The following is a 27,294-nucleotide window of genomic DNA, read 5'->3' as shown; positions in this document are numbered from 1 at the left end:
CTGGAAATGAATGACAATAAGACTGAGCCCTGGACTGCCTTCTCTCCCTCCCTAGAGAACCTCATTCTCAGCTGTGAGCTTCACTCTACGCGGATGACCTCCTGAGAGATCCCAGACCAGATTGATTGCAGTTACAGACCAGCGTAGATCATATCCACTGTCTCTTCTGCGGTGCACAGCGCCTCTCTGTGGGTGGAAAAATACTCCCTTGCCCCATCGTCAGACTTGGCCTAATGTCTTGTTTTGGCCACGGAAGGTGAGCATAAGTGACAATGTGTCAATTTCCAAGAGAAGCTCTAATTGGCCCTGCGTGGTGCTTTGGCTTGTATTCGTTCTTTCTGGGGCCTAATCTCATGCTCAAATAGAAGGTTCTCTTTCAGTCTGGGATTCCAAAGGAGAAAACCAAATACCTACTCTCTGTGTTGTCTGTAGAATATCCAAAGTTGAGGGATCCTAAAAAGCACATCATTGAAAGGTGTCCATTTCAAATGGGATCAGATCTCTAAGAATGACTGGCTAGGCAGCTTCTGTCCAATAATTATTCAAGATGAAATGTAGAATTGATACGTTCTGAAAGAGAAAATAAAACAGTGCAAAGACCCAATCTTAGAGACCAAATAAGAGTTACTTCTGAGAGAGCCAAGTTTTAAAAGATCACTGCCTGCTCCACCTAACCAATGTTGGATTATAAAGTACAGGGCCTCTTAGTTTGAAAGATAAACTACAGAGATAGTCTATTTATTCTTAACAGAGCGATCAGGAATAGTCTTTTCAATGTGTCAGACTATGTCACACTTCCACTCAGTACTTACTCATGGCTCCCCGTAACACACAAGATCCGCCATAATCTGACTGCCCATCACCTCGTCTCCTTCCCTTTCTTTTTTTTTTTTTTTTTTTTATTTTTTTTTTTTCAACGTTTATTTATTTTTGGGACAGAGAGAGACAGAGCATGAACGGGGGAGGGGCAGAGAGAGAGGGAGACACAGAATCGGAAACAGGCTCCAGGCTCTGAGCCATCAGCCCAGAGCCTGACGCGGGGCTCGAACTCCCGGACCGCGAGATCGTGACCTGGATGAAGTCGGACGCTTAACCGACTGCGCCACCCAGGCGCCCCGACTTCCCTTTCTTACTTTATTCCAGCCTTCTCTCAAATACATTGAGAATGCACCTGCCACCAAGACTTTGCACTGCCCGTCCTCTCCACCTGAAACACACATTCCCTGGATAAGCATACAACACACTTTCACTCCCTTTAGGTGTTTGTCCAAGTATTCCCTTATCAGAGAGGTCTTTCCTGACCATGTCCACACAGAGATTGTACTTCCTTGCCCATTGTGGCTTTGGACAATGAATTTTAGCAAAAATCACATGTGTCACTCCTGGGTTGCATTTCAGGGTCAGTGTATAATATTGATGTTTGTCCTCTACTGTTTCACGAGAGCAGACCACATGTTCCAGATGGTTTGGTCACAAGATGATGCAGCTTGAATTACTAATTACCGAGAGCAAATTTCCCTGGAGACTTGCCTGGACCCATAGCGGACTCAATGTGTGTGACAGCAGCGTACCCTATTCTGATTGCTACACATTCTCACATGCCATCAATCCTTTCCCCTTTACACTGCTTTATGTATTTATTTATAAATAAATTATTATATATAATATACAAACATATATATATTTACTTAAGCATTTAATATTGCTCTACGTAATGTATATTTACTTGTTTGTGGAGGTCATCGATGCTGCTCACCAAATATTTCACTTCTCTGCCTCTTCTAGACATGTGGTAAGATTGTGGTTGGGTGAGACCATGTTCTGGAGTTTCCCTTGTGCACAAAAACTGGCCCCTTGGACTCATTCTGGGTCCTAGAATGTGGCAGATAGACCCTAAGATGGTCCCCATGATCCTTAACTTACTTCTGACCCATAGAATATGGTGAAGGTGATGGAGTGTCACTCTTGTATAAGCCCCCATCTTGCTAGCAAACTCTCTCTGTCTCTGTCTTTGAAGAAGAAAGCTGTCATCAAGTAAGTGGCCATGTTGGGGAAGCCCAGGTGGCAAGTAGGTAGCCTCTAGGAGCCAACAATAACTCCAAGCAAGAAACTGAAATTTCAACCTAAAGCTTCAGGAAATGAATTTGGCCAAACCATGAGCTTGGAAGTGAATTTTTGCCCAGTTTAGCCTGTGATGAGAGCCCCAGCAAATACCTGGGTGTCATCTGGATGAGGCCCTGAGCAGAGGACCTAGTGAGCCATGCCTGTCATTGGTGGTCTCTCCTTCTACCAGACAAGAATTAAGCTTCATGAGGGCAGAGAGTTTGTTCTGTTCATTTGTATTTCTTCAGCATTAATTGGCACATAGTGGGCACTCAGTAAATATTTACTCCGTGAAAGAATAAATGGGAAAGAACTTTGTTTTGCTTTTTTTTCACGTTTATTTATTTTTGAGAGAGAGAGACAGAGAGAGGGAGTGCAGGAAGGGCAGAGAGAGAGGGAGAGAGAGAATCCCAAGCAGGCTCCGCACTGTCAGCACGGACCCGGATGTGGGGCTCAAACTCACAAACCGTGAGATCATGACCTGAGCCAAAACCAATAGTCAGATGCTTAACCGACTGAGTCACCCAGGCACACTTATTTTGCTTAACTTAAAAGAGAGATAGTTGCCCGCAATAAATTCGTTAAATGGAATATGTACACATATTAAATGCACTATGTATACATATAACATGTATTGAAATGTCTGTATCAATTAAACTTTGTCCTAGGATTATTATTGAATTCTAAGTGTCATTATCCACTAAGATATGATTGGATCCACGGTAGAATTAAATTTATGCCAAAGCAAAAAATAGGAACATATAAAATGAGCGTTTCTTAATCCATATATATAAAACAAAATTTCCATTGGTCTTAACTGTATCATGAGAAATTGGCTATCAGTATTTTCACCAAACTTGGAGAACATGTCTGGAATAGTCTGACTCAAAATATAGGCCACATAATGTACATGAAGTCACTTAGTGGGATGTGGTGGTTTTAAATATGAACCTCAAAATGAAAGTCATGAGGACGGGCTTCCGTTTGGCGTGGAGTCATTTCTCACATAAGCAACTTCCTAAACATACTATAAAGATTTATTACATAATGATAGTTAAAATTCTCCTGGGCAATGCCAGAGATTAAGAGGGAGCCAGAAATCAAATATGTGGACGTTTTGCGGCAAATGTTATGTTGCCAAGTGGCTTCCCTCTGTCAACTATCAAACTTCTGGATTCCTTTCCAAACGATTTGTGGTAGGCGGAATAATGGTCTCCCAAAGATATCCACATCTTCCTCCTTGGAACCTGTGAACGTCTTCTGTTACCTGGCAAAGAGGAATTAAGGTTGCTGATAGAATTTAAAGGTGCTAATCAGCTGGTTTTGAGATGGGGAGATTATTCTGGATTATCTGGGTAGGCCTGATGTAATCACAAGTGTCCTTATAAGTGAAAGAGGGAGGCCGAGGAGTCAGTCAGAGAGAGAGCTGGGGCTGCAAAGCAGCCGGCTTTCAAGATGGAGGGAAGAGGCATACGCCCAGGAATCCAGGTTGGCCTCGACAAGGCAGAAAAGGCAAGGGAACAGATGTTCCCCCAGAACTTCCAGAAAGGAGCAAAGCCCTTGCCAACACCTTGTTTTGGCCCAGCGAAGCCCAGGTAGGGTGTTTGCCCTCCAGCACTGTGAGATAGAAAAACTGTGTTGTTTTAAGCCACTAAGTCTGTGGCAGCCTGTTAAATGAGCAACGGGACACTGAGACAGCGCCATCAAGGACAGTGAAGTACCTGAGATTTTGCCCTAACTGCAAGCTAACCAGTCCGGGTTCCCTGGAGGCCGGCAGAACACGTGACCACGGGGCCAGAAACAAAGGGCGACTGACTTCTCACTGCCTGCCAGAATGGCACCTGTTAGGATGTCACCATTCTGCAGGGTTCGCTGAGCCCAGATTCCCACGGGCCAACGCGGAGAGGGCCAGGTGATATCTGCACACAGCAGCTCGTGTGATGGGAGAGGGAACTTGACATTAGGGAACTCAAATCATTCACATCCGCAGCAAGCACCCTGCCCTTTGCTCCCAAGGGAGGCACTCTGTCTTCCAAAGCTGAAACGTAGTAATAGTAATACGCATGAGAACAGTGGTTTCAGTTTACAGACTATTTTTCACCTCTACCGTCTAATTCAACCTTTTAACAATCCCTTGAAGAGGTAACGCTCCCAAGACACTGAGGCCCTGAAACACTGAGTGGCACAGTCAAGGCCACCCTCCCAGTAAAGGTGGGGCCACATTTCCTGTGGCTTCCCACACTGCTACTCTCAATCAGTAGATCCGTTTGTGCGGCTCTTCACCCTTTGAAGGTATGAAGCTCTCGGAAAAGAGTAAATTGTTATTCAGGCTCTCATCCTGGTGATGTGCCAATGGCAGATGCTAAATTCAGCTGTTAGAAGGACCGTGGGCTGTGGAATTAGATGTTGGTGGTTCAAATCCTGACTATGCTTCTTACTAGCTTCTCTCTCTCTCTCGTTTTTTAGAGAGAGAGAGAGATCGCAAGTGTAGGAGAGAGAAAGAGAGAGACAGAGAGAATCTCAAGCAGGCTCCACACAGGGCTCGATCCCACGACCCTGGGATCGTGACCTGAGCCGAAATCAGGAGTCGGGCACTCAACCGACTGAGCCACCCAGGCGCCCTTCTTACTAGCTTCTCTAATGTCTAGGAGCCTCAGGCTGCCCACCTGCAAAATGGGGTCATAATTCTTTCAGAGGGATGCTAAGAGACTCGTGCCTCATGCGTAATGTCGTTCAGGTTGTCCCTCTTGGACCTACTTGCTCAGTTTGTCTCTTCCTCATGACTGTGAGCTTCTTGAGGGCAGGGACCACATCTCCTGTGCATTCCCCTCAGCAACTAGCACCATGCCTGCCAAAAAGACATGCTGGATAAACATTTGTTGACCGAGAGTGTACATCTGGCCTCTGGCAGGGGCTTGACAGTTGTTTTCTCTTCCCACTTTCCCTTCTCGAGCCTTGCCTTTCTGAATTGGCTTCCGGGACACGTGGCTGCCTGCGAGGCAGGGGGCAGTTTCAAGACTGAAGGAAGCCTGGGTTCTCTACACCAGTCACTTTCATTTCCTAAAACTGAACTTTCTGTGAAACATATTATGCAAGAGCGGATAGTGTAGTCACTCACTAGACAGCCTGGAGCAGGACAGAGTCACCTGTCCGGGTTCCTGGCATAGCTGGTGTTGACCCAGTTGTGCAAGTTTGAAACAGAACAACTCTTCTTGTGTTTCCGTGAGCTCCGGGGAAAACTCTCCTGGCAGAGCAGCCCTTCATTCTTGGAAAAGTGAGTGACGCCCCTTCCCTTCGCAAAGCCAAGTCCCACGTCTCCCTCCTGTGAGAGAGAGGTAGGATAAGTTACCATTGAACCGGTGGACCAGGTCGGCAGCCTCCCATGACGAAGAGGCAAAATGCTTCCACAACTGCAGGTTTCATTAAGTGGGTTCCTCCCCACCTCCCTTCACTCCCCTCCTCTTTTCTGGACTCAATTCTCTACTTCGGAGGGAATCCCCCTCCTTCCCAAATACTTTCCCTTTTCTGTCCCAGATGACCCTGCATGAGGCGAGGCTGTCTGCCTCAAAACTGCACCTCTTATTACATCAACACTTTTACTTCCTGAGGGAAACTGAACGCATCCCGTTAGTAAGAGGGAGACAATATTTACAGCAAAGTCGAAAGCCCAATATTTCCATTTCCTAGTGCAGGTGCCTTTTATCAAAAGGGTTAATTAATCCAAGTGAATGCTGTCTATAGCACAATTTCCATAGACGGCTGTTGGCCACTTAGTCCTTTCCGGGCCCCTCAGTCATGATTCTTGCTTGATAAGGTCTGCCTTTTTGAGAGTACAGCAATGAGGAGCATCAGTGATTTTACATTTGGTCTACACTGGTTCAGGTCTCCCCTCACCCACTGGATATTATGCCTCAGTGGGCCAGAGATGAGACAGGTTTGGGGGCTGCTTATTTGAAGAGTAATCGTTATCCGACAATTTTCCTAGCAATTCACTTAAGATTAGAAACAAATCCTTTTTAGGAAAGAGTGGGGGGAAAAACTGACCCAATATCTACACCCGTTCCCATTGTTTCAATTTCTCTCTGAAGTTTTACTCTTTGTCAACACAGCTTTAAAGCTGTGTGATTTCATGTCTAAAAGTTCCTTAGTCAATTGACCTGCAACCCCTCTTTCTCTTCTCATTCCCTTATCATGATGTACTTTTGCCTAATGTTTTTGCCCATGTATTGACAGACAGCTATGTGTCTCCAGTTGATTTTCCATAAAATAAATACATTTATTCATTCGGCTCTCCTTACGGGACAACTCATTTCTAGCGCTTCCAGATGGCAGGCGTCATTTGCTTTCTGCACATGGCACCTTGCCGGATTTACACAGCTCTAGTACCTTCATTTTACAGGGACAATGACTTGGTCAAGACCGTGCAGTTAGCAAGAGCCTCCATTGGTAACCATTACACTACACTGCCTCCCTGTTCTATCCTCATGTTGTCAGAAATGTTTTAAAATCACTTTGAAATATTATTCCTCAAAACAAACAAGAGTTATAGCATCCTAACTTTCCAAAAAAATGGTCTGGACCGTTTGACAAATGAACAGTGAAGATTGATCAGACCCCGCTGTACCAACAGCACGCTCGCGGCTGGTGGGGTGATGTTCCTGCTGTTGCATAGTTACCTGGTGATGACGTCACTAATCTCAACAGATTCTGGGGGGTAGGAGGGACCAGCTGCTTGAATCAAGAAATAAAAAGTGACCATGACCAGAAGTGACTATGGGAGGTTCTTTTCTCCCAGGACGAATGTTTTCATTATTTGCATCTTGATCTGTCATCAATTTGATTAGGCTGGCTGAACCTACAGCAAACTAGAGAGAGAACTAAGTTCCCATAGTTTAAATCCTAGGGCCTTTCTCAAAACTAATAGCTAACACTGAGCATTTACCATGTTCTGGGCGCTGTTTTCTGGATAAGAATTGTCATCCCCATTTAACACACGTGGAAACTAAGTCTTGTGATCTTGTGATGAAGCTAACATGTGGAAGAGACAAAGCACTTGCCCGGGACAAGCCACGTTCCCATAATGCTCTGGGGGATGGGCACCACTGGGTTATGCCGAGCCCTGGAAATCCATTCGGTTCAGCTTTGGATGTGTAGTGCATGGGCCACAGTTGGTGGCTGACCTGAGTCGATCCAGCAGCTGATATATGGCGGTGACTCATAGTGAATCTTTTACAGCCTGCATAGCATATTTTTAAAAACCTGCATGTTAGTATATCTGCAGGAAATAAAGTGGAAAGCTGCAAGGATAATGATGATAATAATAGCTACTAATTATTGATCTCTTTCTGTATGCCACGCATTCTTTTTTTTTTTTTTTTTTTTTTTTAATTTTTTTTTCAACGTTTATTTATTTTTGGGACAGAGAGAGACAGAGCATGAATGGGGGAGGGGCAGAGAGAGAGGGAGACACAGAATCAGAAACAGGCTCCAGGCTCTGAGCCATCAGCCCAGAGCCTGACGCGGGGCTCGAACTCACGGACCGCGAGATCGTGACCTGGCTGAAGTCGGACGCTTAACCGACTGCGCCACCCAGGCGCCCCTGTATGCCACGCATTCTTAACAGCACATTATATACATAACCTCACTTAGGACAGAAAATCAACTTATATTTGAATGTCTCATACTCAAGTCATTATTTATCATTTAACTTCCTTCTTGGACTTACAAGAGTAAATGACATCATTTCAGGCAGTGTTTGCTGAAAATTCTCGTATGTGGCAATCATACTTGAATTGTGCAATGCATTTGGGCAATATTTGTGTAAAGAAATCTTGCAACAAAATGGGCACACACACATACCATAAAAAATCCAGTTTTTCTATTGTTTGAGTGTTCACTAACATTCCTAATGAATAACAAGTGTAGCAAGATTGTGAGGCAGGGAAGCTGTCTATGGAGATCTAGTGAAATGGGCGACATGTGGGCTTTGAAATCAGACTGTGGGTCCAATCCCAATCATCTTACTTAGCAAGTTCCTGAACCCTTCTGGGTCTCCTTGAATTTGAAATGCAAATAGCACCTGCCTCAGAGACTTTATAGGAAGAAACAAACACACATGAACCACTGAGCAGAGATCTTGGCACAAGACAGGGTCTCAACAGTAGGAATTACCTCTTCCATCCCTACTTTGGATTCTACTTGCCAGACTTGCGAGTGTTCACTGACTTCTTCCTTCAAGCTCTATGTGCCCCCATTTTATAGTTCATTTTTTCTTGATTATCTCGATTTGTTCATTTATCTATTCACAAGTTTTTGTCAAATACCTACTATGTACACGTTACTGGGTGACCATTGAGGATACGATGATGAACTAAATTAAAAAATTCCTTTTTGTGTCCTAGTGAAAGAGTCAGGCATTAATCACACAAGTGGATGGATAGTTACAAACAGATGAATGCTAGCAAGGAAAGGAACACGTAACTAGGTTTTAGAGTATGGGAAGTGAAAGTCAGTAAAGACCAGAAGGGGAAGTGAGAGTATCTACGGCAGGTGGTGCTGTTGCTGGTAGAGGTGGAGGTGACAGTGGAGTTGGCGGTGTGGTGGAGGGCAGGGTGGCAATGATGTTGGACTTGGTGTTGGAGGTGAAAGGGGTGGTGGTAAAGGATGGCATTCACAAAAGGAATGTGCAAAGGTTTGTGAAGGGGGGAAACTCTGTGTGTCTGAAAACCAGAAAGGCCATTGTGGCTGGCACACAGATGGTAAAGGGGAGAAGGGACAGAGACCAGGAGCCATACCACAGACCCTGCAGGGCCGTGTAGTCTACCTGGATTAAGATCCCCAACCTAAGAACAAATTACAAGTCACAGAAGAATTTTTAATATGGGGTAATGTAAAATGATCAGATTTTGCACTGTAGAAAGATCATTCTAGATCTGTACTGGCCAATAATGGTAGCTACTAGCTACACATGGCTATTGAACACTCGAAATGTTGTTGGTCTTGGTTGAGATTTACTCTAAATGTAAAATATGATTTCAAAGACTTAGTATAAAAAAATGTAAAATATCTCATTACTTTTAAAATATTGCTTCCATATTGAAATGATAAACTTTGAGGTGAAATAAAGTATAATTAACATCAATTTTAGGGGCACCTGGGTGGCTTAGTCAGATAAGCGTCTAACTTTTGACTTCCGCACAGGTCATAATCTCATGGTTTGTGAGATCGAGTCCCACATTGGGCTCTGTGCTGACAGTGCAGAGCCTGCTTGGGATTCTCTCTCTCCCTCTCTCTCTGTCCCTCCTATGCTTGCACTTTCTGTCTCTCAAAGTAAATAAACACTTAAAAATTAATTTTACCTGTTTCTTACTTTTTAAAATGTAGCTACTAGAAAATGTAATATATGTGTAGCTTGCATTTGTGGCTCCCGTTGTGTTTTCATTAAAAGGAGCTGCTCTGGATGCAGTGTGAAGAAGGGGATGTGGAGAAGGTGAAGTAGATGAGACCAATTGGGAGGTTGTGTCTGTAGTCCAGGCAAGAGGGGAAGCAGCTTGAATTGGGATCATGATAGTGGGAATAAAAGGAGTTGGATGGATTAGAGGTGAAATCAGCAGGACTAAGTCCCATAGCAGATGCATCCAGATGAATGGTGAGTACCACATGTTGAAATAAAGACCACTAGGAAAGGACTAGCCTTGGCCAGAAATATGAGCTCATATTTGGATACGTTGAGTGGATGTGCTCTGAGACATGCAAGTAGACAGATATCTCAAGTAGGCTTAGATGAGATATCTGGGAAGGAGACTTAAATTTGAAAGGAACAGGCAGGTGGATGGACATGAATGATACTCTTTTTTTTACACTTGTATTATTTTTTATTTTTAAAAATTTATATCCAAATTAGTTAGCATAGAATGCAACAATGATTTCAGGAGTAGATTCCTTAGTGTTCCTTACCCATTTAGCCCATCCCCCCCTCCCACAACCCCTCCAGTAACCCTCTGTTTGTTCTCTATATTTTTGAGTCTCTTCTGTTTTGTCCCCCTCCCTGTTTTTATATTATTTTTGTTTCCCTTCCCTTATGTTCATCTGTTTTGTCTCTTAAAGTCCTCATATGAGCGAAGTCATATGATTTTTGTCTTTCTGACTAATTTCACTTAGCATAATACCTCCAGTTCCATCCATGTAGTTACAAATGGCAAGATTTCATTCTTTTTGATTGCTGAGTAATACTCCATTGTATATATATACCACATCTTCTTTATCCATTTATCCGTCGATGGACATTTGGGCTCTTTCCATACTTTGGCTATTGTTGATAGTGCTGCTATAAACATGGGGGTGCATGTGTCCCTTTGAAACAGCACACCTGTATCTCGTGGATAAATACCTAGTAGTGCAATTGCTGGGTCATAGGGTAGTTCTATTTTTAATTTTTTGAGGAACCTCCATACTGTTTTCCAGAGTGGCTGCAGCAGCTTGCATTCCCACCAACCATGCAAAAGAGATCCTCTTTCCCTGCATCCTCGCCAATATCTGTTGTTGCCTGAGTTGTTCACGTTAGCCATTCTGACAAGTGTAAGGTGGTATTTCATTGTGGTTTTGATTTGTATTTCCCTGATGATGAATGATGTTGAGCATTTTTTCATGTGTCAGTTGGCCATCTGGATGTCTTCTTTGGAGAAGTGTCTATTCATGTCTTTTGCCCATTTCTTCACTGGATTATTTGTTTTTTGGGTGTTGAGTTTGATAAGTTCTTTATAGATTTTGGATACTAACCCTTTATCTGCTATGTCATTTGCAAATATCTTCTCCCATTCTGATGGTTGCCTTTTAGTTTTGCTTTGTTTCCTTCACTGTGCAGAAGCTTTTTATTTTGATGAGGTCCCAGTAGTTCATTTTTGTTTTTGTTTCCCTTGCCTCCAGAGAGAGACGTGTTGAGTAAGAAGTTGCTGCGGCCGAGGTCAAAGAGGTTTTTGCCTGCTTTCTCCTTGAGGATTTTGATGGCTTCCTGTCTTACATTTAGGCCTTTCATCCATTTTGAGTTTATTTTTGTGTGTAGTGTAAGAAAGTGGTCCTTGTTCATTCTTCTGCATGTCGCTGTCCAGTTTTCCCAGCACCACTTGCTGAGGAGACTGTCTTTATTCCATTGGATATTCTTTCCTGCTTTGTCAAACATTAGTTGGCCATACGTTTGTGGGTCTATTTCTGGGTTCTCTATTCTGTTCCATTGATCTTGAGTGTCTGTTCTTGTGCCAGTACCATACTGTCTTGATGATTACAGCTTTGTAGTATAGCTTGAAGTCTGGGATTCTGATGCCTCCTGTTTTGGTTTTCTTTTTCAAGATCACTTTGGCTACTCAGGGTCTTTTCTGGTTCCATACAAATTTTAGGATTATTTGTTCTAGCTCTGTGAAGAATGCTGGTGTTATTTTGATAGGGATTGCATTGAATACATAGATTTCTTTGGGTGGTTATTGACATTTTAACAATATTTGTTCTTCCTATCCAGGAGCATGGAATCTCCATTTTTTTGTGTCTTCTTCAATTTCTTTCATAAGCTTTCTATAGTTTTCAGTGTATAGAGTTTTTACCTCTTTGGTTAGATTTATTCCTAGGTATTTTATGTTTTTTTTGTGCAACTGTAAGTGGGATCAATTCCTTGATTTCTCTTTCTGTCGCTTCATTGTTGGTGTATAGGAATGCAACCCATTTCTGTGTGTTGATTTTATATCCTGCAACTTTGCTGAATTCATGGATCAGTTCTAGGAGTTTTCTGGTGGAATCTTTTGGGTTTTCCATATAGAGTATTATGTCATCTGCGAAGAGTGAATGTTTGACCTCCTCCTGGCCGATTTGGATGCCTTTTTATTTCTTTGTGTTGTCTGATTGCAGAGGCTAAGACTTCCAATACTATGTTGAAGAACAGTGGTGAGCATGGACATGCCTGTCTTGTTCCTGACCTTAGGGGGAAAGCTCTCAGTTTTTCCCCATTGAGGATGATATTAGCATTGGGTCGTTCATATATGCCTTTTATGATCTCGAGGTATGCTCCTTATATCCCTACTTTCTTGAGGGTTTTTATCAAGAAAGGATGCTATATTTTGTCAAATGCTTTCTCTGCATCTATTAAGAGGATCATATTGTTCTTGTCCTTTCTTTTATTGATGTGATGAATCACGTTAATTGTTTTGTAGATATTGAACCAGCCCTGCATTCCAGGTATAAATCCCACTTGGTCGTGGTGAATTTTTTAATTTAATGTATTGTTGGAGCCGGTTGGCTAATATCTTGTTGAGGATTTTTGCATCCATGTTCATCAGGGAAATTGGTCTATAGTTCTCCTTTTTTTTTTTTTTTTTTTTTTTTTAAATTTTTTTTTCAACGTTTATTTATTTTTGGGACAGAGACAGACAGAGCATGAACGGGGGAGGGGCAGAGAGAGAGGGAGACACAGAATCGGAAACAGGCTCCAGGCTCTGAGCCATCAGCCCAGAGCCCGACGCGGGGCTCGAACTCACGGACTGCGAGATCGTGACCTGGCTGAAGTCGGACGCTTAACCGACTGCGCCACCCAGGCGCCCCGATATAGTTCTCCTTTTTAGTGGGGTCTCTGCCTGATTTTGGAATCAAGGTAATGCTGGCTTCATAGAAAGAGTTTGGAAGTTTTCCTTCCATTTCTATTTTTGGAACACCTTCAAGACATTAGGTGTTAACTCTTCCTTAAATGTTTGGTAGAATCCCCCTGGAAAGCCATCTGGCCCTGGACTCTTGTTTTTTTGGCAGATTTTTTATTACTAGTTCCATTTCCTTACTGGTTATGGGTCTGTTCAAATTTTCTACTTTTTCCTGTTTCAGTTTTGGTAGTGTATATGTTTCTAGGAATTTGTCCATTTCTTCCAGATTGCCCATTTTATTGGCATATAATTGCTCATAATATTCTCTTATTGTTGTTTTTATTTCTGCTGTGTTGGTTGTGATCTCTCCTCTTTCACTCTTGATTTTATTTATTTGGGTCCTTTCCTTTTTCTTTTTGATCAAACTGGCTAGTGGTTTATCAATTTTGTTAATTCTTCAAAAGAACCAGCTTCTGGTTTTATTAATCTGTTCTACTGTGGGTTTTTTTTTGGTTTTGATAGCATTAATTTCTGCTTTAATCTTTATTATTTCCTGTGCTCTGCTGGTTTTGGGTTTTATTTGCTGTTCTTTTTCCAGCTCCTTAAGGCGTAAGGTTAGGATGTGTATCTGAGATCTTTCTTCCTTCTTTAGGAAGGCCTGGATTGCTATATACTTTCCTCTTATGACCATCTTTGCTGTGTCCCAGAGGTTTTGGGTTGTGGTGTTATCATTTGCATTGACTTCCATATACTTTCTAATTTCCTCTTTAACTTCTTGGTTAGCCCATCATTCTTTAGCAGGATGTTTTTCAGTCTCCAAGTATTTGTTACCTGTCCAAATATTTTCTTGTGGTTGATTTCGAGTTTCATAGCGTTGTGGTCTGAAAATATGCACGGTATGATCTCAATCTTTTTGTACTTACTTAGGGCTGATTTGTGTCCCAGTATATCGTCTATTCTGGAGAACATTCCATGTGCACTGGAGAAGAATGTATATTCTGCTGCTTTAGGATGAAATGAATATATATATATCTGAATATACCTGTTAAGTCCATCTGGTCAGTGTGTCATTCAAAGCCATTGTTTCCTTGTTGATTTTTTGATTAGATGATCTGTCCATTGCTGTGAGTGGGGTGTTGAAGTCTCCTACTAGTATGGCATCACTATCGATGAGTTTCTTTATGTTTGTGATTAATTGACTTATATTTTTGGGTGTTTCCACATTTGGCATAGAAATGTTTACAATTGTTAGGTCTTCTTGGTGGATAGACCCCTTGATTATGATATAATGCCCTTCTGCATCTCTTGATACAGTCTTTATTTTAACGTCTAGATTGTCTGATATAAGTATGGCTACTCCGGCTTTCTTTTGTTGACCATTAGCATGATAGATGGTTCTCCATCCCCTTATTTTTAATCTGAAGGTGTTTTTACATCTAAAGTGGGTCTCTTGTAAACAGCATGTAAATGGATCTTGTTTTCTTATCCATTCTGTTACCCTATGTCTTTTGACTGGAGCATTGAGTCCATTAACATTTAGAGTGAGTACTGAAAGATATGAATTTATTGCCATTATGATGCTTGTAGAGTTGGAGTTCTAGTCCTTTCTAATCTTTGTTGCTTTTGAGATATACATATATATATATTTTTTAATTTTTTTTTCATCTTTTCTCCCCTCAGAGAGTCCCCCTTAAAATTTCTTGCAGGGCTGGTTTAGTAGTCACAAGCTCCTTTAGTTTTTGTTTGGGAAACTTTTTATTTCTCCTTCTATCCAGCTTTGCTGGATAAAGAATTCTTGGCTGCATATTTTTCTGATTCAGCACATTGAATATATCCTGCCACTCCTTTCTGGCCTGCCAAGTTTCTGTGGATAGGTCGGCTGCAAACTTGATCTGTCTTCCCTTGTAGGTTAGGGACTTTTTTTCCCTTGCTGCTTTCATGATTCTCTCCTTGCGTGAGTATTTTGTGAATTTGACTATGGTATGCCTTGTTGACGGTCGGTTTTTGTTGAATCTAATGGGGGTCCTCTGTGCTTCCTGGATTTTGACGTCTGTGTCTTTCCCCAGGTTAGGAAAGTTTTCTGCTATGATTTGCTCACATAACCATTCTACCCCTATTTCTCTCTCTTCCTCTTCTGGAACCTCTATGATTCTGATGTTCCTTTTTAATAAGTCACTGATTTCTCCAATTCTTAAGTCATGCTCTTTTGCCTTAATCTCCCTCTTTTTTTCTGCTTCATTATTCTCTGTAAGTTTGTCCTCTCTATTACTGATTCTCTGTTCTGCCTCATCCATCCTTGCCTCGGCTGCATCCACCCATGATTGGAGCTCAGTTATAGCATTTTTAATTTCATTCTGACTAGTTTTTATTTCTTTTATCTCTGCAGAAAGGGATTCTAATCTATTTTCAACTCCAGCTAGTATTCTTATAATCGTGATTCTAAATTCTGGTTCAGACATCTTGCTTGTATCTGTGTTGGTTAAATCCTTGGCTGTCATTTCTTTGTGCTCTTTCTTTTGGGGTGAATTCCTTCATTTTGTCATTTTGAAGGGAGAAAAGGAATTAATGAGGTAGAAAATTAAAATAAAAAAATTACAATTAAAAAAATTAAAAAACACACACACACAAAATCAAATAAATGATGCTAGATCCTAGGTGTGTTTTGGTCTGGGTGTTGAAAGTGGTTTCACAGATTAGAGGAAAAAAAGGGGGGGGAAAGGAAATCGTTTGAGAGTTTGAGAAAATGAATACACTGAAGTAAACTAAAATGAGATGATGGGAGTAAGATAGAATTTGAAAAAATTTACACAAAAGTAAAGAATGTAGTACAAAAAAATTAAAGAAAAATATTTTTAATAAAAATTAAAAATAAAAATGAATTTTTTCTCCTTCTGTATTCAGGAAAAAGAAAAGAAACAAAAAAGAGAAAAAAGAAATCGTTTGAAAATTTGAAAAAGTGAATACAGTGTAGTAGACTAAAATGATGGAAGTAAAATAGAATTTGAAAAAATTTGCATGAAAGCAGAATATATAGTAAAAAAATTAAAGAAAAATATTTTTAATAGAATTGAAAGTAAAAATGAAGTTTTTCTCTCTTTGCATTCAAGAAAAAGAAAAGAAACAAAAAAGAGAAAAAAGAAGAAGAAAAAAAGGAAATTGAAAATTTGAAAAGGTGAATACACTGAAGTAGACTAAAATAAAATGATGGAAGTAAGATAGAATTTGAAAAAAATTTACACAAAAGTGAAAAATATAGTAAAAAAGTTTAAAGAAAAATATTTTTAATAAAAATTGAAAATAAAAATGAAGTTTTTTTCTTTCTGTATTCAAGAAAAAGTAGTGTAAAAGAGAAAAAAAAAAGAAAGAAAATTGAATGGATGGACCTGCTAACAGATTGAAATAGGACCAAATTACTTCATTTTCCCCTAGAAGTCAGACTATGACGCGCTTTATAGTCCATAAACTAAGTAGGCAGTGAGACACGTGTTCTTGAAGAGCGAGGTTGGCCCAGTTGGGCGGGGCTCAGTGTAACGGCTGCATTCTCCACTAGATGGCGCTGCTAGCCTACTGGGGTGGATTGTTGCGGTGCTCGTAGGTGTGCTCGTAGGTGCATATGTGCATGTGCGGTAGCGTTGAAAATGGCCCCCACCCAGCTACCCAGTCTGTTCTCCCCGTCAGCAATCGCGCATCCGTCGTCTGTTTTCAGCTTTTGTCCACTTCCCGCTTCTTCACTGTCCATGACCAAGCCCCAGGCAGTACCTCTCTCTCGAGCTTTGTCTCAGATGTGGCTATTTTCCCCGGCCCCTTACTTCTGAAGGACTGTGGCTTTGGCCCGCTCCGCCCCTCTGCAGGAGGGTCTCACCGAGCAATGGCCGAATGAGCAATGGCTGAATGTCGGCTGCACCCAGGACCGCTTGCCGGACCCTGCTGCTGCCGGTGCCCTGAGACTGCGGCCAGGTGCCAGCCCGCCCCGGAAAAAGTTCGCGAGATAGTATAGCGGCAGCTTTTCACGGATTATGGAAAATCACAACACACATCTAACACCGAGCCTCACCCTTAACGACCCTGTTCCAGCACCAGCGGATGTGGCCGTTTTCTGGGGTCTGCTGGGACCAGGTGGCTTCAGCAGTCTCTACCAAATGTCCTTCCAGCAGTGGAACCGCTTTTTCCCGTGTGGTCTGAGAACCTCCCGGACCCCACTCTGCTCCTGGGGATTTGCCCTTCCCACCAGAGCATCGCAAGGTATCGAGCTGTATAGTTGCAGACTTTGCGCTCCCCTTGTTTACAGTCTTAATGGAATTTAAACCCTCTCCTTTCTCCTTTCTCCCTTTTTAGTTTAGTCCCTGTGGCTGTTTCCAATTTTCTACTTTCTCTCCAGCTGCTTTTGGGAGGGGTGCTTTTCCTGTAGTCTCCCCCCACCCCAGTCTCCATCCTCTCTCCTCTTGCAAAAGCACCTCCCTTCCTGAGCCTTCTCACTCCCCAAGTCTACCTCTCCGCGCCATGTACCTGCTGAATTCTGTGGTTCAGGTTGTGCAGATTGTTGTGTTAATCCTCCAATCAGTTTTCTAGGTGCGTAGGATGGTTTAGTGTTGGTCTGGCTGTATTTCATGGACGCAAGACACACAAAAAACTTCCATGCTGTTCCACCATCTTGGCCCCTCCCCATGAATGATATTCTTCAGGAAGCAAGTAGCCAGTGTGGAGTGGCCTTGCACCTAGACTTCAGATATAGGGTAGGGAAGGATAAGTTTGAAAAGGAGAGTTGAAAAGGAAAATCAAGTGTGTGGTGTCATGGAAACAAAAGGAGAGAATGTTTTAAGAAGGAAGGAGCAGTCAGCAACGATATCTGCTATGACAGGTTAGGCAGCATGGAGAATAAAAAATATCTAGGAGTTAGCAACATGGTGGTCATTGACGACCTTTGCAAGTGTTGTTTGGGGTGACGGGTGCCGAAGCCAGACTAGGGAAGAGTGAAACCTGGGCAAGAGGTGGGGAAGATAGGGACAGTGCATATAAAGAGCTCTTTTCAGAATTTGGACTATGAAGGGGGAGAGAGGGAGAGAGAAGGAGAGAAGCTGGAGGGAGATGAGCTTCTTTGTTGTTTGTTTTTAAAAAAAAGCTGGAGGAGACTGGAGCATGTGTAAATATTGGGAGGACTGGTCTGGTTGAGGTGGAGAGGTAGAAAGTATGAGAGAGAGAAGGGAGGACAATCAGTGTGTGGCTCCTGAGAAGGAAGGGAAGGACAGTGTCCGGACTGGACAAGTGGGGATGGACGGACCACGTGGGACCAGGCACCCCCTCTACTTGCAGGAGGGAGGAGTACTGGTGTGGAAGGAAGTTCAGAAGTGGGAAGTTGAGGGGATTTCTTCAGATGGCTTTAATTTTCTCTGTGAAGCAAGAAGAGAAGTCATCCCTGACAGGATATGAGGAGGCAAAGATGGTCAGTGGCAGAAGGAGTGTGCTGAAAGTGTCAAATATTATTGCGGAGGGTACAGGTGACTTAGTGAGAGAAGTGGAATAAAACTGCCCGCTGTCCTCGAAGAAAGCAGGCAGGAGGGAACTTTTAGGTTTGGGATTTTGTTACGTAGGAGAAACAGAAACATGAGGAAAAGACTGCAGTGACTCTAGAATTTCTATTTGGTAGAGCAATCAGATGCAGAAGTGGGAGGACCTGAAGTTTTTTGTGTAGTATTTTCTGTGCTATGATAGTGAGAAGACCCCAACTGTTCATAGTGAAGAGCAGGAAAGACTTATGGAGATTGAGGAGGAGGTAAAGCCCTCATCTTCAACCCCGTGTTTGGCAACACTAAGCAAACTTCTACGAAGGAAGATTGTGAACAAGAAGGCCTGTGCACTCTCTCAATTCCCTGAGGTCTCCTGCGGGCACCCCCAGTACACCCACCCCAGCAGCTGGCATGAATGTTCCCACTGTCTGGTGGCCACATCCCGTGGGTTTTTGCCCTATAAAAAGAAGGAAGGAGCTCCTTCCTGGGGAACCGGAAGTGTTTGGGCCAAGTAGGACTCTACATACAACGCGGAGAGAATGGGAAGTCCAGGGTCTGCTGACTCCTCCACCAGTGAACTCCAGTTTGCTCCGAATGTTTGCCTCAGTCTTCACTAAATAAGCAAGAAAGAGAAGGAAGGAGATGACAAGTGGATTGGGGAAAGAGGAAGGAAATCAGTGGACTCTGAGCAAGATGCAGGAGGCTCGAGTTAGTCATTTAGAGCTTGGACGACTGTAGGTAATGACCAAGTCTGGGGAGTGGCCGGTGTAGCCCAGAGGAGATCTTCTGGGAGGAGGAGGTAAAGGGACTGAGAGGCTTTGGGAACAGTGAAGCCACCTGGGCTTCTGGAGGATCCTGGGAAGAAGTCTATAAACCGGTGCCAAAACCTTCAACAAGTGGGGGGAAGGGACTAGGCGGTCACAGATGGTGACAGACACAGGAGGCCACAAGTCAAATGGCATGATGTGAGCCCATAGCCTCAGAGAAACTGGTTTTCTTACAAAAGATTGGGGAAGCAACAATTTTCTTCAACTTGCTCAGGGAAAAGGGTTTCTGGATCTGATGATGCTCTTTGCAGAAAACCATGAATCACCACGGAGCTATCAATTTAATCTCATCACATGAACTGGGATTTAGCACAAAGCATTTTAGTGATCTAAGTGGGCAGGAACTGTTACATGGTAAAAAACGTATACACATTTTTTGGATCTTTACCAGTGACCGACAGCTCAAAGGAGCCGTGGCTGGAGGAAGGGTGGGAGGACACTGGCAGGACACACTCGAGCAGACCGGTGGCTTGGCCCGGACGACTCAAGTGACAGAAAGTGACGGCGACAGGCAGCCATTGAAGGAAGAGCAGCAGTTAACATGAGGAGAAAGGAAGGACTTGGCAATTTTTTTTAGTGACTCAAATTTAACTTTGTTAACATAGGCTTTTTAGAATGTCCTCAGGGTGCCTGGGTGGCTCAGTTGGTTGAGCGTCTTACTCTTGGTTGTGGCTCAGGTCATGATCTCACGGTTCATGGAATCGAGCCCTGCAACGGGCTCTGCACTGGTATGGAGCCTGCTTAGGATTTTCTCTCTCTCTCTCTGAAATAAGATTTAAAAAAGTTAAATGTCCTCAAAAATTTTTGTCTGCATAGACAATCAAGAAGTTTGCTTCAGCTTTCTGACTGAATATTTAAATTACTAAATTTACAAAGTTAAAAACCTTGTCTTTCCTGAAGATTTTAGGTTTGACTAGCTATTTATAAATAGTAGGCTCAGAAGGTGGCATTGGTGAATTTTACCAAAGGAAAGGAAAGGAAATGTTTAGGACAATTTTAAGTCTGAATACAGATGCAAACTCTAAGGAAAATATTAGTAAAGAAATATGTCCAGTAAAATATAAAAAGAGTAATATACGCAGACTAACTTGGATTTATTCTAAAAATGCAACATTGTCTTAACACTGAATTGATTAATGTAATCACCAGTATTAACAGAGTATGAAGTATACATTTTATTTTCTTATTGAGGTGTAATTGACAGACAATACGATATTAGTTTCAGGTGTACTACATAGCAAGTCTACATTTGTATACTTTGCAAAACAGTCACGCAATAAGTCCAGTTACCATGCAAAGTCACCTTACCAAGTTAATGTAATATTATTGACTATATTTCCCATGCTGCACATTACATCCTCATGACTTATTTTATCGCTGGAGGGTGGTATTTCATAATCCATTTACACCCCTGCCCCCAATCCTCCCTCTCCTCTGGCAACCAATCTATTCTCTGTACCTATGTGCCTGGATTTTGTTTTGTTTTAGCGTTTTGGATTCTACGTATAAGTGAAATCATGCAGTTTTTGTCTTCCTCTGTCTTATTTCACTTAGCATAATATCCTTAAGGTCCATCCATGTTGCTACAAATGGCAAGATTTCATTCTTTTTGTATGGCTGAATAATATTCCATTATATATATATTCCAATAATATAATGGAATAATATATATATATATAAACATATGTATGTATGTATTTACACACACATATATATATGTGTATATATACATGTGTGTGTGTATATACATACATATGTCACTCTTCTTTATTCATCCATTGATGGACACTTAGGTTGTTTCCATAAAATATCTTGGCTATTTTAAATGATACTACAATGAACAAAGAGATGCATAAACTTTTTTGAATTAGGGTTTTCATTTTCTTTGGACAGATACCCAGTTGTGGAATTGCTGGACGATATGATGGTATTTGTATTTTTATTTTTTTGAGGATCCTCCACACTGTTTTCCACAGTGGCTGCACCAATTTACTATCCCACCGACGATACATAATGGTTCCCTTTTCTCTACATCTTCACCATCATTTGTTATTTCTGGTCTTTTTGGTAATAGTCATTCTGACAGGTGTGAGGTGATACATCAGTGTAGTTTTGAACCATGGTTATACTTTATAACAGGACTGAAACTAGGAAGGCAGTGGTCACATAGCTCACATCCCTGGGCTTGAGTCATGTCATGACTTCATTTTTTCTATCCACACAGAAGTCAGCAACTCCTATCCAGCTGGCCACACAACATGGTTGGACTCAGCAGTTATTTGATTTCAATATATTTTCTGAAGAGTCCAAGAACTTGGAACTTGATAAAAATCCTACCTTCTTTTCACACTCTTCCTGCCCAGTGAGACCATGTAACCGTTACAGATATCAAAATAATACTAGTTGTTCACTCATGGTTTTGCGTATATGTTTGGAAATCAAGCACTATATTTCTTTATTCCAATCCTTAAAAGAGGCCGGCTGCTATGTGGCAAGGTTAGAAGTCACTGATCAGAATTTTCTTCCTTGTAGTCCCATTGTGTGTCTGCAATGGCCACTTCAGGTATTTCTATTCCATTTCTCCAGACCTAACTGATGTTCTGAAAAGGCAAGTCTATTCACCAGTCAACAATTAGTAGTTGATTAGTGCTACTATGTTGTAGGGGCTGGAGACACTTCACTGCAAAAAGAGAATAAAATCCATGCCTGCATGAAATTTACATCTAGCTATGTCCAGCACGTGTGTGTAAATTTGGGATCTACTTTTCTATTGCCTAATGGAAGTCTTGCAATAGATGAAAATCATTTGCCTTGTCTTGATAGTTTTGTGTGTTTGGACCTATACTATAACAACTTAACTCTTATATTATCCTGGTGGTTTGGCCCTTTGCTTCTGGGATGGTCCACCAAAGAACTTGAGGGAAATCTCTTTCTCTTTCTTTTTCCATTTCTCAAATATTTCCTGAAATATTTACAAATTCTCTGAATTAAAAAAAAGGACATTTATGAAGTAACTCAACATTGATGCTTCTAATCCCCAGATATATATACCAAGAATCTTGAAATCAATGTAGATCTTCAGTCATTTGGGCCAACATATGGTACAATCAATTTTATTTGGGGAGGTTTTAGTTTTCCTTCCTTCCTTCCTTCCTTCCTTCCTTCCTTCCTTCCTTCCTTCCTTCCTTCTAGAATTAACACTGAAGTCATTCTGCCAAGGATATGTTAAATTTTCTAATCATTACAGTATGATAAATTCAGTCCTCGAATGGACTTTGTGAAAGTTGGGTGATGAATTGTCCTGAGTAGGCATGGAGTGATATTAGGAAGATGGCAAGCTGAAAATGAGCATTCCAGAAGCGATAAAGCCATTTGAATACAACATTAGAAGATATTATGATATTATGTTTCTAAGTCATTTGAAATTTCTGAGTTACTTAAGAATTTAGTTTTCTTTCCATCAATAAATACCTTAGAGTTAGTTTGGATGTGAGAGAAATCAATGTCAACTTATTAAGGTAAACGGGAGATATTTTTGTTAGTGATTATATCTATTTTATAACTTGCTAGAGAAATAGGATGTTTTGTTCTTCCTTCTCTCAAAGGACTAGCAAAAGGCCATTTCCTCTATTTTGGAGGCCTTTGCTCAAGGAGAAAAAAGGATTTTTAAAAGATAGTTATTGAGATAATTTATGTACATTAATCAGTCTAAAAATGCAAATTTATGAGCTTTGGCAAAGATATACAGTGTGTAACCACCACCGCAATCATGATACAGAATGTTACCACCACTGCCAAAATTCTTGTATGCCCCTTTTCAGCCCAGTCGTCTCCTACCACGCAGCTCCCTGGTATCTCCTGGTATGACCTTTTGTCATAGTTTTGCTTTGGGTAGAATTTCATATAAATGTGCTCTACAGTATCTATCTGTTTGTATCTGACTTCTTTCACTTTGCATAATGCTTTTGAGATCCATCCATGTTCTTGCGATGTATCATTTCTTCCTTTTAATTGCTGAGTAGCATTGTGTTGTTTGCATATAGTATTCTAGCATAGATATACAACAACTTTTTAAATCTATTCACCAGTTAATAGATATTTGGGTTGTTTCTAGCTTTGAATAAAGTATGTGACTTTGTGTGGACTTACGTTTTCATTTCTTGAGGGTAAATACCTAAGGAGAAGGATTGCTGGGTCACAGATTAAATGCATGTTTAATTTTATAAGAAATTGTCAAACTTTCCCAAAGTGGGTATAGCATTTTGCATTCCCACCAGCAATGTATGAGAGTTTCAGTTGTTGTGTATCCTTACCAACACTTGGTACTGTTAGTCTTTAACCATTCTGGTGAACATGTAGGGATGTCTCAGTGTGATTTTTTTCCAGTTTTATTGAACTATAATTCACTTATAGCATTGTATTAAATATGTACAACATAATGATTTGATATATATATATTGACATATATATGATTATATATATATATACACACACACACACACACATATATATATATATATATATATATATATATATATATATAATGATTACCCCCATAACTTTAGTTAACATCTATCACCTCACATAGTTGTAACTTTTTTTTATTATGATGAGAACTTTCAAGATCTACTCTCTTGGCAACTTTCAAATATACAATGCAGTATTTGTTAACTATAGTCATCATGTTCTATATTACATCTCTAGAACTTATTTATCTTATAACTGGAAGTTTGTTCCTTTTGACCCATCTGAAGCAGGCAACTTTACTCTGAGAGATTTTGGTTGATCTTTCAAGGTTCCAAGATGTTTCAAAGAAAGAGACATTGCTTTTTTTTAAATTAAAAAAAAAATTTTTTTAACATTTATTTATTTTTGAGACAGAGAGAGACAGAGCATGAACGGGGGAGGGGCAGAGAGAGGGAGACAAAGAATCTGAAACAGGCTCCAGGCTCTGAGCTGTCAGCACAGAGCCCGACGTGGGGCTCGAACTCCCGGACTGCGAGATCATGACCTGAGCCAAAGTCGGCCGCTTAACCAACTGAGCCACCCAGGTGCCCCGAGACATTGCTTTTTGTATGAGAGTTAACAGAAGAGAACCCTACAGTCAAGCCCATACCGAAAAAATGAAAATCCGTTTTGGAGATAGAACTAGAAGACTGTATTACTTCAGGAAAATTGTGAGAATTTTTTTGAGACAACAGAACTTTAAAGATATGCTTTTATATTAACTGAAGATATTCACAGTTGAAATTGCCAAAGTCTACTTAATACTGTATCTTCTTAACTTAAATTCCCAGGATACTTGGATCTCAGTGAAAATTTGATTGTTGAAGAATAATTGAAACATTCAACTTATATGGCACTCCCTGCATACCTTGAATTTAAGACAAAATAATCTATAGACTCCAAAAAATATTATTTGCTCTAGGAAAACCTGACCTTAATCTTGGTGAGTGTATATACTTGGCTCTTTACCTAACACTGATCAGTGGCCAGAAAAGGTAGAAGACTCGAATTTTCCCAACACTAAATTATACAATTTAACCCACAGTGCTTCTCAGACACTAAGCATAGTAGATGTTAGCAATAAAATCTTTTATTTTGCCACAACTTAAACAACTTGACCTTTTCAGGTAGGTGTTGAAGACACTACCAGATACTTCCTTTTTCTTTGAAAGTAAGCAGGAAAATAACACTTTCTCTAAGGAGCAACTTGATTCTTTTCAAAGACTGACGACTTTGGAAGCTGGCGGCAACAATCTCATTTGCTCCTGTGAATTCCTGTCTTTCACGCGGGAGCACCAAGCACTGGCCCAGATCCTGACCGACTGGCCACACAATTACCTGTGTGACTCTCCATTCTATGTGCGGGGCCAGCGGGTTCAGGACACCCATCTCCCAGCTTCTGAATGCCACAGGGCAGCTCTGGTGTCTGTCGTGTGCTGTGTCCTTTTCTTGTTGATCCTGCTCACGGGGGTTCTGTGCCACCGTTTCCACGGGCTGTGGTACCTGAAAATGATGTGGGCTTGGCTCCAGGCCAAAAGGAAGCCCAGGAAAGCTCCCCAGCGGGACCTCTGTTATGACGCCTTTGTGTCTTACAGCGAGCGGGATTCCCACTGGGTGGAGAGCCTTATGGTCCAGGAGCTGGAGCACTTCGACCCTCCCTTCAAGCTGTGTCTTCACAAGCGGGACTTCATTCCCGGCAAATGGATTATCGACAACATCATCGACTCCATCGAGAAGAGCCACAAAACCATCTTTGTGCTTTCTGAAAACTTTGTGAAGAGTGAGTGGTGCAAGTACGAACTGGACTTCTCCCACTTCCGTCTGTTTGATGAGAACAACGATGCTGTCATTCTCATTCTTCTGGAGCCCATTGAGAAAAAGGCCATTTCCAGCAGGAAGTGTTTGGGTTGAAGAATAAAGGTAGTTTTAAAAATGGAAATATATACAGAATGAAATATTCTCAGTTTTCAAAACTTGGTTCTGTGTTGATTTAGAATTTTACTGTTGTTTTGCACAGGCAATATTAAACAGATTCTTCAAAAATTGCATATGTTAGTGAAATCTTTTCAGAATAGAAAATTTTTGAAAAATGGGTATTTGCATACAAAGGTCCACAAAATAGTGCAGGGATTATATTAGACTTTCATTAAGTGATTTTTGACAGATATATTTCTTATTGTTTTATTTACCTATTACAAATACTTTATGTGAAAAAGATACACTGTGAATTTTGATAACTTAAAATAACTTAGAATTTCAGTCAGGTACTCAGAAATATAAATATCTACGTGAGATATCCTTTCCCAAATACCTTTTCATATTCTGTGTTCATTTTCAAATCTTAAAAAATAAGTTTTGTAGTGAGTTGTAGGAGGCCTTATGCCAAACTGAAAAGCAGACTGACTAAGGAGCTTTGGAGTCCAATCTGGGTTTGTCACCTAGCTGTGAACCATGTGACTTGAGACAAGTTCTCCAATCACTTGAGCTGAAGGTGTAATAATATCAGAACTATTTATTTAATGTGTTCTTATGAAACTCAGATGAAAAGATGTATTTGAAAGTGCTTTGGGGGCACTTGGGTGGCTCAGTCAGTTGAGCATCCGGCTTCGGTTCAGGTCATGATCTTGCGGTTTGTGAGTTCAAGCCCCGTGTCAGGCTCTGTGCTGACAGTTCAGAGCCTGGAGCCTGCTTTGGATTCTATGTCTTCCTCTCTCTCTGCCCCCCACCCTGCTCGTGTTCTCTCTCTCTCTCTCTCTCTAAAATAAATAAACATTAAAAAAAAAAAGAAAGAAAGAGCTTTGAAAATGTTTATGACTGAGCAAGAATAAGGTCTGTGCCTAAGCAGAACGTGCTAACAGCTTTGCTAACTGTAAAATAATCTTTATTACACTGGTAATAACTTGTGGGGAAATAAATGATTTCTATCTGACTTTGCCGAACATTCTAAGAAGTTTTGGGATTACAAAGCAATAACATTAGTTAATCTAGGCAGTTCAATTAAAGACATACAGAGGAAGAACAGAGGTTTTTAGATTCAGGGGGAAAATATCGGGAATAAGTTTTCTTACCTATACACTTGAGAACTCCTGAGGAAGAGAGGTGGAGATTTTGAAGTGGTAAGAACAAAGTCTTTTCAGGCGGCTGCAGAGCCTGGATCATCAGGGAGAGAGAAATATCCACATAGTCCGTAACCTGAATGGAAAATCAGACTCCATCCTCTCAAGTTCACTCCTGCTTCCTGATTAAGTTTGCCTGATATTGGAACGCTTAATGAGGATTAGGGATGTGGAATGCAGCTCGAGAAAGGTAAAATTCTCATTTCAAATCTCAGTTCTGCCACAATTTGCATGGCATTTCCTAGTGTGGGAAAGAGGAGCAAGAATGCTTCCTCTGCCTCGATTCATGAAGATCAAATACAGTTATGAATATAAAATGTACTCTATGAATATTATTAAGGCAGCTTAATTTTTAAAAGGTAATTTGTTTCCCTTATGAACATTCTTCACGAGTTTCTGCGGCAAGGAAAAAAACCTAAGTCTTTGTTTTTCAATTACTTTGAGAGGTGGTGATGGAACTGAGCATGGTTAGAATTTGGATTCAAGATCCTCTGGAGCCCCACATCTTTCATGAGAAGAGTAGGGATGGGAAATAGGTGCTACAGTCAGTGCACCACCAGGGGCTGCCCCAGGATTTAAAACAAAAAATGTCCTTATCTGCTCCTCAGGCAAAATTTCCTAT

At 41.1% G+C, this 27,294-nt stretch overlaps 1 pseudogene; it reads left to right on the top strand.

Annotated features, from left to right (window-relative positions):
• Nucleotides 1-18,471: 18,471 nt before the first annotated feature.
• LOC123596383 lies at nt 18,472-27,021 on the top strand (annotated as a pseudogene).
• Nucleotides 27,022-27,294: the final 273 nt, after the last annotated feature.

Source organism: Leopardus geoffroyi, chromosome B1, assembly GCF_018350155.1.
Source record: "Leopardus geoffroyi isolate Oge1 chromosome B1, O.geoffroyi_Oge1_pat1.0, whole genome shotgun sequence".
NCBI classification, from domain to species: domain Eukaryota; kingdom Metazoa; phylum Chordata; class Mammalia; order Carnivora; family Felidae; genus Leopardus; species Leopardus geoffroyi.
The sequence above is the reverse complement of the archived record's forward strand: the minus strand, read 5'-3'. Positions and strand labels throughout refer to the sequence as shown.